The following is a 15,199-nucleotide window of genomic DNA, read 5'->3' on the forward strand; positions in this document are numbered from 1 at the left end:
TTCCCATGCTGAGACATAGGTGTATTGAGTAAATTAGAGGTGTTCAGGCCATCCATATACATCAAGTAAATAGGGTGTGAGAAATCAGCTAGGTGGGGCCAAAGGATTAGACAGGTATTCAAGATCAGAGTAGAAAGGAATCTGACAAGTCTTAAATTGTGACGATCCCAAATATCAAGGTGAACAAACATATAGAAGATCAGTGGCAGTGGTGGCAGAAATAAAGAAGTGAGTAATTCTTCTTTAGGAGTGTTTTCCCTTCTATCTATTTTTATGGGTTTTGATGACCATGTACAACTCCTTGCTTTAAATCTGATCCTAAATATAAACAGGTGGGAATTGTAGGTTAAGCTGATGACTAAAAGTAGATTTCAATTCTGAGGAGAAAGGGGCTAGTCTGGGCTTAAGAAAGCAAAGTGTGTCATGCATATATATATATATATATATATATATAATTTTTTTTTTCTGGACAGCCAGTTGTTAAAATTTTTCTAGCACATGACGGTATTCCTACTTCTAGTTAGGAGAGAGAGCAGAGGATCTTATATTCTCTGAGTCAAAGGTTCTTCAAACACTGAAGATTTTCTGTGAGCTACATTTTTTGATTTGGAAAAGGGTTGTCTCAGTAGACTTTGTATTAGGAAACAGTAAGCGATTTTGAGGAAATTAGCTTAAATAAGTTAGGTTAATGGTGATTTAGGAACTGTTCTTTCAGGGTCATGCTGGATATTGGCATTTTCTTTTTTTTCCTTAGTTGTCGGGGCACTTTTGTGTAAACAGATGGTAAACATCTGGTCCTGCTGGTGTCAGTATGTACTGGTGGTGATAGGAAAATATATTTAACCTTCTGACTTTTTCCTGGCTAGGGTTAGGAATGGGGATAGATTCTGGGATAGAGGGGGCTAAAATTTATTAAATATTTGTTCAAGTTTTTGTTTATAGATTAATCTCCCTTAATCAGGAGATTTCCACTCAGGGAAGAGCTAGATGCATATAAGTTGGGTAATAAGTCAGAGTCATGGATATAGGATGCCCATTGGAGTGCCCAAGTGAAGTGTCCATATTAAGAGTAGGTTCAATAGGTAAAACAGAATCTGTGGTGATACGTGAAGACATCTGGCCCGTGAAAAGGTAACAATTAAATAACTGAGATAGCACAGAAGACCTGACATATGTAAGAAGTTTGCTCCATTTGCTGCATTCAACTTAGTTCAGGCTTATGTTTATTTTTATGGGATCCTTTCCCTTAGCTTCCTCCAAATTCACTGAGCTGGACAGCTCCCACCACTGCCTGCATTACTGTCCATGGAAATGACTGTCTTTTATGGACAAACAGGTGTATAGATTAAAAACCATAGTTGGCCTAGAAGAAACTATACTGAGAATATGTGCATAATCGCATAGTTATATTCAAATTCAGCTAGTGATGAAAAAGAAAGCTATTTTTTTTCCCTGGTACTCCAGAAAATCCTCAGAGGTCTGATTTACTCACATTTTTTGGACAGGAAACTAAATGGCTTTAGTTTCTCAAAAACCTTTTCCCAAAAGGAGTAAATTATACACTGTGGTCTGATTTGGAGGAAATTTTATTATGAAAACAGATAATCTTGAAGGAGTAGTACTATCTGCGGGTAATAGGGTAAGATTGAAGATTTTAAAGTTCATAAGAACTCAAAGGCTATATACTAACAACTAATAAGATTGTTCTATAAAGCTTTTATAGAGGGTGCTCAAGATGGGAGAAATCTAGAACTTCAGGTGGCACAAGACAATGATATTAGCAAAGAAAACCATGAGAGTGATCCAGGAGCTCCTTTAAATTTTTTAGTTAAATATTTTCTTTAAAATAACATCAACCCAGTCAACACAACTTTAAAAAACTACTGACATATAAATGAAAACTTTTCTTTAAATTATTTTATCTTTTGTTTTTATGTCATCTTCATTTCCAAGTATATCCTTTCCCCACTATACCCAGATAGCCGTTTCTTATAACAAAAAATAAAATAGAGAAAAAGGAGAGTGGAGCAGTTCAGTATAACTAACCTATACCTCAACTAAATCTAATGGCATATATATTTTTTCAACACTCACATGACTTCACTTCTGCAAAAAAGGGAGGAACATGAATTTTCTGACCTCTTCTTTGTAAATGAGATGATACTAAAATTACATCATTTCAATTCATTTGTTGTTCTTTTCATTTGCAATGATAATAGATATATATATGCATAAGCATTTAGCTAGTTTTGTTTATTTGACTTTTCATCAGTTCATATAAGTCTTCTCATGTTTCTGTACTTTTTATATTCATATTTCTTACAGCATACTAATATTTCATAAAAGTTTGATCTTTATGATAACTTTATTTCTATCTTTGATCTCCATATATATTTCTAGTAAAGAACATGGGAATTTTAGTCACTTTCTTAGTTTAACTCATAATTCTAGAGTAATTAGACTAGTTCAAACCTACACTACCAATAAATTAATATCTATTTACAATACTTCCAACAATTGACTATTCCCCACCCTTTTTACCTGTCCACACCTTTTTGGTCATCTTAACCAATTTGTTGAGTGGGAGCTGAAACCTCAGGGTTATTTCAGGCAGTATTTCTTTTCTTAGTGCTTTGGGGGAGTTCATTCCTATGATTTTTAATAACTTTTGATAAGTATTCATATATTTAGATTCTCTTATCTGTTGGAGAAATACTTCTGAATTTATATATTTGTTTTAGTTTGCTGTGTCTTTTGGTTATCAAACATTTAACAGAGATACTTGATACAAAGATTGCCCTTCCCCTCCATGGCATTTATTTTGTTCATACAGAAGTTTTTCAATTTCATGTGATTGAAATGAAATATTTTATCTTTCATAATTGCTTTTAATCTTTTTAGATAACTTTTCCTTATACATATCTATGGAAAGCACCTAATTTTTAAAATGACATAACTTGTAATATTCAGGTCAATTATTCATTTTAATCTTTTTGTATTATGCAGTATAAGAAGTTGATATAAACTTAATTTCTGCTAAAACACTTCATATGTTTTCCAGTAGTGCTTGTCAAAAATATAGTTCTTTCAAAAGTAATTTATGTCCTTGGATTGATTAATTACTATTTTATTGAGTCAAATTATTATTTTTAATTCTCCCTTCCTTAGTCAGTTCCATTAATATACTTTTTTAAAGCTAGTACTAGTTTTGATGATTATTACTTTATTGTATAATTTAGATTCTAGAGATATAGTTTACTTTTTTGTTCCTACTTTTTTTCTTAATATTGGAATTTCAGAGCCTGAAGCATGTTAAGCTTTTAGTAACTTCCACTGAGTCCGATTCATTATTCTTTGCACATTTTTTCTTATTTACTTTTTCTCTTATCTGACTGTAGTTAATTGAACTCCATTGTTCAGGTTCTATTTTTTTTTTCTTCTTCTTCTTCCTATCACATTTTAAGGACACTCTAAATCTCTTTATAGTTTCATAGTTCTTGGGTCTTAATTGCATTATCTTCCCATTATATTAACATATAATAGCTTTATTTATCTATTCCTTTACTGTTGGAACTTAGATTGTTTTCAGGTTGTTTTTTTTTTTTTTTTTTTTTGCAATTATATGTCATGCTGCTATGACAACCTTTGAACATATGTCTTTTTTTGTTTTCTTGTTTTAATAGTGATTTCATGGTATGTTCCCAACAATAGAACAATTAGGTCAAAGGGTGTGATTATTTTTGTGTTCTTACTTTGCCATGTCTGGTCTCTTTTAGACTTCTTATTGGGCACTATTGACCTTAGACCTTTAGGTGTACACAAGGCATAGCAGAAAGAATGAGAGGGCCTCACTAGTATGTCTCGATTCTGGCTAGGGCAGAGAGAGAAAAGCTATTTCTCTAGCTATTTCATTTGAGCAAATAGCACACTAACTGCAGTAGTCTTTACATAGAATATAGTTAGAATTAAGATATCACTCAACTTGATTCATTAATAATGACCTTCAACTCTGGTTCTACAAGTCTGTTTCTCTAAGGGCTTTTGCAAAAATCCTTATTAACTTGAATTTGAGAATGTGCACATATATGTATATGTACTATGTATCTATCCATCATAATTCACTTTTCAAGAAGCTGGGGAGTGTACAGAAATTAAACCAGTAGTATGGTATCATACTTCCCCAAAGTTAGAAATCATAGCATTAAGAACTGCTTACAGTTCTCAAGTATTTTCAATGCCCTGGATAAAAAACTTTCAAATATATCTTGTAGATATTACATATTTCCATCTATGGCAACATTTTTTTTGGGACTTCAAACTTGACTATGTAGGAAATGCTTAATAAACATTTATTAAACAAATAACTTAAATGACTATTTAGACTATTTGGATTTCCAATAATTCTTTTTATGGTAGTCAAACCCTAGAAACAAAGTGGGTTCCTCATAATTGAGGAAAGATCTTTTATGGTATACAAATATTATAAAATATTATTACTCCAGAAGAAATTACAAATATACAGATTCAGAGAAACATATATATGTTTCTTATATGACATGATTTGTGTGAAGTGGGCATAATTAAGAAAACAGTATACAGAGACCCTACAAATGTATTTGAATGATAAAACAAAGACTAATATTTAATTATAATGATCAGTCTATAATAATAATAATAATAGCCAACATTGATGTGACACTTTAAAGTTTGCAAAGCCTTTTACATTGATCATTTTCCATGTGACTCTTACAGTAAGTCATGTTTGGTAGATGTGAAAACAGGCTGAGAAATGTTAAGGAGGTTGCCTAGGGTCACACAAGATTGAGATAAGATTCAAACTCAGATCTTCTTGACTTTAATCCTAGAACTCTAATGATTATGTCATTCTGCCTTATGGCAAAAGAGATGAATAGAAAAGTAGCCTCCTTTCTTTTGTTGGAGAGGTAGGGGACATTGTTGTATAATGCTGTATAACCTGTGTGAAGTGATTGCTTTAGTGATTGATTTTTCTAAACTGTTATTCTTTGAGGAAAGTCTGCTGAGTTGAAGAGAGTATATTTGCAATTGACTATGATGTAAAAGCAGAAGATATTATTTAAGCCTAAAATAAGTTAATTAAAATAAAAAGTTAAAATGAAGGCCTGGATATTTCATTACTAACTTGTCATTTTTTTTTTCAGACGTAATAATAAGGCTTTAATTGTAGTCCACACATACATTTTCTCACTCTGCCCATTTCTCTTCCTGTTTCCCTCCCACTCAATTCCATATTAAAAGTTCCATTTTTCATTTTCTGTTCCACATTCCCATTCCAAAATTTGCTAGGGTAAGTAATTTTATGCCTTGAAACCTATATTCCTTACTTTTTATTTTAAAAGAAAAAATTCATCAAGATTCTAAAATTCCAGGTCAAAAAACAGTTTAATTCCTGACAAGTGAAAAGTTAGCAGACCAAGATCACATGAAATAGCAATTCTCTTTCCCAGACTTTAGTATGCAGACTTTTTTTTCATTAAAACAACAGCCTGAAAATCAATTACAGACTCCAAAGATACTACATGAATTTTCACCTTTCTATAGCCAAATAGTTTTTAGATCTTAGTCTTGCCCCAAGATAAATGGTACACATTATTCATGTCTTACTCAATTAGATAACTCTGCTTGTTGAATGTGCATGACTTAACCTAAAGTCAGATAAACTCATGTATTGGTTGATCCATAGTCTCTAAAAATATATTTAAATATGGACCAGCTTGGATTGGGACATTCTCATTTTGTTTGGTGCAGGGACGTTTTAGTCTGATCCAAAAGTACCATCAATGTCCTTCATGATCTGTACTGTGTAGCTTTCAGTTCAAAATTAAATCTGAAAAGATTTTAAAATTATAAACTCTTGGCAAAGACAAATAACCAAATAAACATATAAAGAAAGGAATAAAATCTTTAAAAAACCCTGAGAATTTAATGGAGTAGAAATAAACAAATTAGCAGAATACAAAAATTAAAACACATTTGTTCTTGGGTTTCTTTGTGACATTGTCTGAGATTTCAAGACTTTTAGCTTTTAAAAAATATGTACTTTTCATTGATAACATTTGGTTACATTTTTTGGGATAATATGCTCCAGTAAACTTAGCCTAGCAGTCTTTTGAGCAATAAGTGTTCCTTTTAGATAAAATTAATCTGCAGGGAGGTAGAAAAGTAGATAAAACCTACTGAACCTGGAATAAAAAAGATAAGAGTACAAATTTAGCTCTACACAGTTACTAGCAAATCTGTTAACCACTGCTTGTCTCAGTTTCTTCATCTATAAAATGGAGATAATTAATAATATCTACCTTGAAGGATTGTTGTGAGCATCAAATGAGACAATAATTATAAAGTGCTTAGCACAGTATCTGGCACAAACTAAGTTCTTTTTTTTTTCTTTTTTTAAAATTAATTTTATAATTATAACATTTTTTGACAGTACATATGTATAGGTATTTTTTTATAACGTTATCCCTTGTACTCCTTCTGTTCTGAATTTTTCCCCTCCTTCCCTCCACCCCCTCCCCTAGATGGCAGGCATTCCTATACATATTAAATATCTTATAGTATATTCTAAGTACAATATATATGTGCAGAACTGAATTTTGTTGTTGTTGTTGTTGCAAAGGAAGAATTGGATTCAGAAGGTAAAAATAACCTGGGGAGAAAAACAAAAATAATGCTAACAGTTTACACTCATTTCCCAGTGTTCCTTCTCTGGGTGTAGCTGATTCTGTCCATCATTGATCAATTGGAATTGGATTAGCTCTTCTCTATGTTGAAGATATCCACTTCCATCAGAATACATCCTCATATAGTATTGTTGTTGAAGTATATAATGATCTCCTAGTTCTGCTCATTTCACTCAGCATCAGTTCATGTAAGTCTCTCCAAGCCTCTCTGTATTCATCCTGGTGGTCATTTCTTACAGAACAATAATATTCCATAACATTCATATACCATAATTTACCCAACCATTCTCCAATTGATGAGTATCCATTCATTTTCCAGTTTCTGGCCACTATAAAAAGGGCTGCCACAAACATTTTGGCACATACAGGTCCCTTTCCCTTCTTTAGTATTTCCTTGGGATATAAGCCTAGTGGTGGGACTGCTGGATCAAACGATATGCACAGTTTGATAACTTTTGGGGCATAATTCCAGATTGCTCTCCAGAATGGTTGGATTCTTTCACAACTCCACCAACAATGCATCAGTGTCCCAGTTTTCCCACATCCCCTCCAACATTCATCATTATTTGTTCCTGTCATCTTAGCCAATCTGACAGGTGTGTAGTGGTATCTCAGAGTTGTCTTAATTTGCATTTCTCTGATCAGTAGTGATTTGGAACACTCTTTCATATGAGTGAATATAGTTTCAATTTCATCATCTGAAAATTATCTGTTCATATCCTTTGACCATTTATCAATAGGAGAATGGCTTGATTTCTTATAAATTAGAGTCAATTCTCTGTATATTTTGGAGATGAGGCCTTTATCAGAAACTTTAACTGTAAAAATATTTTCCCAATTTGTTACTTCCCTTCTAATCTTGTTTGCATTAGTTTTGACAAACTAAGTTCTTTATAAATGTTAGTTATTATTTAACCTCTCAGTGATTCAGGAAAGATGTCAGATATGCAGTTTGAAATTCCAGAGGACAGCCTGAACCAGAGTAAAATATAATTGGGAAACATTTAACTAAATAAAAATATGACAGAATCTAGGTAACATTGATATGAAGTTTTCAAAGTTAATATAATCTTTGGATATCTGGTGAAACTTATGGAGCCCACCTCTGAATAATGTTTACAATATGTAAGGTAATATATGTGACATTACAAAGAAAACCACATATTAAAATACAATGACTAAATATTAATAGAACAAGTCTCATGAACTCCAGATTAAGAACTGTTGGTCTAACTCTGAGTTGTATTGAATTTCTTTTCAAGTTCTTTATACCCATGAAGTCACATATATAGTCCAGAGTGCCCTATCCCTTTTCATTTTATTGATAAATAAACGCAGTTGTGGAAAAGTGAATGTGTTAACTCAGGGTTCTATATCTGTGTAAGGGATCAGACCAGGACTAGAACTTCTAATTGATCAAGTCTCAATCCAGTGGTATGCCCATTAAATCAAGATGCCTCCTCAAGAGTAGGCAGCTACCAAAAAAAAATAATAAAAATTTAAAAAGAGTAGGCAGCTGCCAATGATTTCAATGATATCAAAAGACCTACTTATTCCAAATAGCAGTTCACTTGTTTGGTAGCATATATGAAATTGCAGTTCCCAGAGTATTTCCTTTTGGGATGAGTTTTGTTTTTAAAAAGTTGTTGTGAAGATGAAATAGATTACCAGCCTGAGTTAGGGATAATGATGAAAATGAAATAACTAACATTTAGCTCCTTATGGTTTACAAAATACTTTATGCATATTATTTTATTTGATCCTTAAAAGAACTCTGAAAAGAACTATCATTATCTCCACTTCTTGGATGAGGAAACTGATGCTGAGAGGTAAAACAACTTGCCTAGACTCATTCACAATTACCAGATGAAATGTGCTATAATTAGCTTCATTTTACAGATTTCCAGACTGAGATTGAGACAAGTTAAGAGACTTACCCAGAAGTAATTGAAGCAGTATTTGAACTTAAGAATTACTGACTCCAAATACAGCATTGTATCCATTATATTATCTGCTGAAACAATTTTGTAAACTATTAACCTATTAGTACATCTTTTCACATTAGCCTGGGTAATTTCTTTTGGATAGTTAAAAATGAGATTCAGGATTGGTAAATTTTGATGAGAGGAGTTGGAAATAATTACAACTATGGAACCTTGGAAGTGCCTGTGAAGTAGAGAGGAGGTACTCACCCGCATGCTTGCTATACTAGTTTGAAGGAGAATTAGAGGTAATAAGATAGAGATAATTTTAAAAAGCTGTGTTCTGAGCCTTTCCCCCTCTATCTTTCCATTCCCTCTCTTGGTAATCTCATTAACTCCCATGTGTGTTAATTATCATCTCTCTATATAGATGACTTGCAAAGCTATATATCTACCCCTAATATCTATCTTGAACTCTAGGTCCACATCAACTCTCTATTGAACATTTCTACTTGGATATTCTCTTGGTATCCTTCATTCATTGTGACCAAAGTAAAACATCCTTTCTTCCTCAGAACACCCAACTACTCCTCCATATCCATTAAGTTGCCACTATCTTTGTAGTCAATTAGGTTCATAGACTTGGAGTCATCTTTACTTCTTGATTCCCCCTATTCCATCTGGTTGCCAAATCCTGTTGTAGAAGGAGGTTCTCTTGCATCCATCCCCATCTTTCCACTCACAAGGCTACCTTTATATCTCATATTTCACCTTGCTATCTTGCCTAGAAGTCATGCTGTTCTAGACACAACAATGGCTGAATGAACTAATTCAGTGTTGATGAATTTATTAGTTCTGGAAATAGGTTTCTGGTGGCATGCTTCAGGTCCTCTCCTGTTCAACATTTTTTTCAGTGACTTCAAAGGGATGTTTATCAAATTTGCTAATGACTTAAAGATAGCTGTAACTAGTATTTTGGGAATCAAGGCTCAAAAGGATCTTGATAGACTAACGATGAGCCAAAACCAACAAGACTAAACTTCATAGGCACAAATATTAAGTCATATACTTAAGTTTAAAAATTCAACTTGAGATAAGGCAGATGTGGATCAGTAGAAGTTTCTGCATTAAAAAAAAAAAAAAGCAAACCCAAAGGAGACTATATATAATCCTGCTACTTTCTGATTTGTTTAGACATCTACTGTATTGTGTTCCATTTTTTAGGACACATTAGGAAGAACATTGATATGACAGTGAATCTCTAGGAACAAACATAAAATTCTTTACGTGGTATTTAGAACCCTTTATAAACAGGTACCTTCCCATCTTTCTAATCTTCTTATACTTTACTTCCCTCCACTTGTAATGCTCTCTCTTCTTTCTCACTTCTGCTTCTGGGCTTCCTTCAGGACTCAGCTCAAATCTCACTTTCTGTCTAAATCCTCACCATTGGTAGTTACTGGTATATATTTTGTATGTAAATTTTTTGTTGAATGCTGTCTCCTCCATTAGAATGTGAACTTCTTGAGGGCAGAGAATGTCCTTTTTTTTTTTTTTTTTTTCCAATTCCTCAAATTAGTTCAGTATACCTATAATATATTAAAAGCTTAATAAATGCTTTTTGACTGACTGATGGGGTTACCCTTGATGAAAGTCTGGAAAACTATGCCATTCAATAATTATTTGAAAGAACTGGTAATGTTTAGCTTTGAAAAAGAGAGTACTTAGAGCAGATGGTTGTTTTCAAGTATTTGAAGGACTGTCATGTGCAAGAAGGATTAGATTTGCCCCAGAGGACAGAACTTGAAGCAATGGGTAGAAGTTAGAGAGAGACACATTTAGATTTAGTATTAAGAAAAACTTCCTAATTGGGAGGGCTGTCCAGAAATGGAATAAGTTGCCTCAGGAATCTGTGAGTGGAGACTGAAGTACAGCTTGTCAGGAATATTATACAGGGAGTGTCCGCTTGAAGGAGCTGACTTGTGAAATCCACTTTTATTCTGGAAATTAGTTGGGAATGTGTTGTACCATAAGAATATCTACTGAATTCTTAGACTGAGTTAATCGGTACAGAGAAGGGATGCACTCAAAGTACAATTTAAGCCTTTTTTTTTTTTTTTTTTGACATGACTGATATGGGAATTTTTTTTTTTTTGCTTCCTTATATATATGATTTTAATAAGGATTTTGTTTTTCTTTTTTTTTTTTTTTCCGATTTTCCTTAATGGGGGTTAGGGACAGAGAAGATAGAAAGAAAACTGATTTTGATTGAAATTAATATATAAATAAGGTTTAAGGTTTGCAAAGGCAAACATCTCATTTTTTCCTTATGAAGTAGGTGTTTTTATTCACATTTTACAGATGAGGAAACTGAGGTGACTTGTCCAAGGTCATTCAACTTCTTAAGACTGGATTTGAACTCAGGTCTTCCTTATTTGAGCCAGGTCTGGTGCTCTATCCATTGAATATTGTCCTTCACTCCTTTTTTCTAGGCATGCAGTGCAAATCATACCTATCTCAGAAATATTTTTGTTAGAGATGGCTAGTTGAAAAAAAAAAAAAAGAATAGTAACCATGACTGTCAAAGATATTAGGACCAAAAAAAAAAAAAAAAAAAAAAGAAGGAAACACAGATATATGGTAGAATGAAAATTACTACTACAGTAGCATAATTTGGATGTGTACCTTTATCAAATGACACCTTTTTTCCCATGAAGGTAGCTAGACTGAAACATATTCTAGTGGTAGTCATGCCTTGACTTGGTGATCTGATCTTTTCTTTTTAAAGTTTTATTGCTTTATTAAGAACTTAAGACTAAACAATATAACCAACTAAACATGCCAAGCAGTTATTTACAGTCTATCTCTTTTCTGTGTAATCTCAATCAGGCTGTTTCCCATACTTGAAATCTTACCCCATATCATCTTGTTGCTCAAAATCCCTAATGTACTTTAAGGTTCAACTCAAATGATACTTTCTATAAGGGAATCTTCTGTATTCCTCCTAACTGTTTGTCTCCCCTAAATTGCTTTTTTTTGGCATATATTTTATTTACTTTTCTATGAACATATGGTATTTCTCTAGTAGAATGTAAGCTCCTTCAGGCATTACCTATTTGTTAAAAAATCCTGTACCCAGTAAGTAATAGATGCTTAATAAATGTATATTAAGTAATTAATTTCAAAGCTTTAAGTATTATTTTTTAAAGTCTTTGGCAAGTTTCTTTGTCCATCTTAATTTACTTTCCCTCTTAAATTGTCATAGTATTTCCTCCATTCTTCTGCTTTTGCTTTGCTCTGTTTTGAATTATTTTTACAAGATTTCAACTAATTCCTTATATTTAGTCTTTCATTATGCTATTCCATCACTCTAATGAAACCCAACTTATTCAATCATTCCTTTATCATTAGATATTTAGGTTGTTTCTAGATTTTTGCATTTACACATATTGTTATTAGGAAAATATCTGCTCTGATGATACTATGATACTATTATAATGCTATTTCCCTCTTTCACCTTCCCCACTGCATTCAATTGATATGTTTGTTAGTCAAAAGGGTAAGATTATTTTTGTATTTTTTACTGTGTTCAGCAGGATATCTCTCTAAGAATATTATCAGTTTTCATTTCTACAATACAGACATCCATTGCCTTTATTTCTCTAATTTGTTGAATATGAGGTGGCATTTGAAAATTGATTTAGTTTGTATCTCTTTAATTATGAGTAAAGTTGGGGATTTTTTTAAAGTGATTATTAACAATTTGTGTTTCTGCCTTTGAATTTGCAGTGTTTGATTATTCATTGTGGACTGAAGTTTACTAATAGTTTCTTATATATTTTAGATTTCAAGTTTTTAATGCTATATTTACTATAAATATTTTTCCTATTCTATCATTTTTAACTCAATTACATATATATATATATATATGTTGTAAAAATCTTTTCTTTCAGTGTAAATAGGCATATATTGTCTCTATAATTTTAATTCCTTCTATTTAATGACTTGCAAACTCCACCAAGATTCTTCTCCTTTTATACAATTAAGGCACTTTATTCCATTTTTCTGCTATTTTTTTATGGCTAAAAATGCATTTATATCTCTTATATAGCAAGAATTCAATGGGTCATATGGATGTAGATCTAAATCTTTTTCCTGCAAAACCAACATTTTCTTAAATTAAGAACTTAAGACTAAGCAACAATATAAACAACTAAACTTGACTAGTAATTATTTACATTCTATATGCTTTTCTATATGGCTTCACTCAGGCTGTTTCCCATACTTAAAATCCCTAATCTACTTTAAGGTTCATCTCAAGTGCTACTTCCTACAAAGGAACCTTCTTTATTCCTCCTGTTTGTCTCCTCTAAATTACTTTTTAAAGATTTTAAAAATATTTTATAACTTTTGTTCTTTTGAAAGAATTCAGAGCATTCATCTTTATTGCTATAAGTGATATATGTTATATATTTTCAATTGTTCTTTTACTGATATTAGTATTCTTTAGAATGAATGCAGTCTTAATCATCAGTAACCACTTAAAAACTACTAACATAGGTTATATTTCTATGTTAATTAAACCTCCCTGAGATTTAACCCCCTTCTTAATCTAGATAAAGAAATGTTGCTTTTGATATTAATTGTTCCCTTTTCTTCTTTTTAAATGTGTTTTAATAATAGAATTTAACTTTTTTAAAAAAAAGATTGTATCTCTTTTTTTGTGCTATAATACATATTTTTATCCCAAACTTTAGTTTAGTTATATATAATACAGATGGAAAGACTGTATACCCTATTCTTAACTATAGTTATTTCAAATCTAAAGTAAAGGAATACAGGTTTATTGGTTTAGTCAGTTTGAATTTCTTCTTTCCATTATTTATAGGAATTATTTAGTTGTAGGTTTTTGTCAATAAGTTTTTCCAGGTCTTCTTTATTTTTCACGTGAATTTTTCTGTTTAAGTAATATGATCATGTTTGCAAACTATGTAATTTTTGTGTCCAGTTTTTTTTTAAATGACTTTCCATTTTTGTTCAACATTGATGTTTTTCCTTTTGATTTTGAAAATTTTCGCATTAATTGCATTTCTTTACTGTGGCTATTTTTCTTCTTTGATTTATAATTTTTTTATTTTTATATTTTTATAGTTCTATGTCTTAGTGAATCAATGTTAAATTTTTTTCTTGTTTGGTGTCTTTCTCCTTGCAGAACATCTAATTCAAAGTGGAAAAATTTCTGATTAGTTCTTTAAATATATTACTTATATTTATTTTTTCTTATTCAGTAGTTTCTAAATTTCTAATTAATCTAATTTTTCTACTTCTTGCTTTGTCTTCTAAATCTTTAGCTTTATTTTAAATATTTATTAGCAGCTTGATAGTTCCATTGCTTCTCGAGTTTATTCTTCAAGTTCATTATTTATTGATCATTGTCAAATTTTCTTGGTCCTATTGTTTTCTGGATTTTGGACACTGTTTTGTATTTCTTCTAGTTTTTGCATCATATGCTTCATATAAACATATATATATATATACACACACACACAAACAACATATATACATATATATATATACATAAACCTGCTTTTGTGAATTAATTATTAATTTTTAAAAATGTATTTACTTTTGAATTTAATTTTATCAGTTCATATTTCTTCCATTCTAGTCAATAATGACAACTGATAATAAAATCTTGGGTTTTGAAGGAATTTTGTTACATAGGGTATATAATTATATATTCATATTTATAGTTAGAAGGGGTCTTAAAAAGTATCTAATCCAGTCCTCTGATTTTACAGATGAGGAAACTGAGTTTAAAGAAGTGATTCACTGAGGGTTATGAGGATAAAGTGACAAAGCCAGGATTTAAATTACAGTCTTCTGACTCCAAATGGAACACCTCTTTTGATTAGTTATATTTATGTTTCAATATATTTTACTTTGCACAAATTCTTTACTGGATAATAGATTTAAAATATTTAGTACTAATTTTTCAGTTCCAAGAAGAGAGAAATAAAGTGCTATAAGAATGGGAGGATTTTGACTGTTTCTTTTCTTCGGGCTTCTTTTCTCATTATTCTTCATGGGATGAGGATGTGTTTGAATAGTGATTCATAACATTGCAAAAGTTTTGGGAAAATCTGATTCTAGTGGCTTTCTTATTGCATAGTCATCTTTACCCAGGGGATCTAATCTTGATCTGGACCTTTGTTTTATTCATATTACCAGGGCAAGTTATTGCAGTATGAAAGTTATATGAAGTCTTTGACAACATTCATAATGGTCAGAAGTATGCTGTCCAGAGTGGTCTAAGGTCCCCATCATTTTTTTCCTGGGATCTTTCCTAGGAAATGTGATTTGGAAAAGTCAAAGGATCATAAATGTCTAGCTTGAAGAGGCATCAAAATTCATGCAGTCCTCTTCCTTAATTTTACAGATGACTAACTCGAGGCATAGAGAGATACCAATAGTAAGAAATAGCTGTGATTAGGATCAAGATTCTCTGACTTCAGACTCAATGATCTTTTCTTTTTTTACCTGATGTTGCCCATC

At 31.6% G+C, this 15,199-nt stretch overlaps 1 protein-coding gene across 6 annotated transcripts in view; it reads left to right on the forward strand.

Annotated features, from left to right (window-relative positions):
* Positions 1–15,199, forward strand: part of ADAMTS6 (ADAM metallopeptidase with thrombospondin type 1 motif 6) — a 335,951-nt gene that overhangs the window by 25,189 nt on the left and 295,563 nt on the right. The window lies entirely within an intron of this gene.

Source organism: Sminthopsis crassicaudata, chromosome 1 (assembly GCF_048593235.1).
Source record: "Sminthopsis crassicaudata isolate SCR6 chromosome 1, ASM4859323v1, whole genome shotgun sequence".
Lineage (NCBI taxonomy): Eukaryota > Metazoa > Chordata > Mammalia > Dasyuromorphia > Dasyuridae > Sminthopsis > Sminthopsis crassicaudata.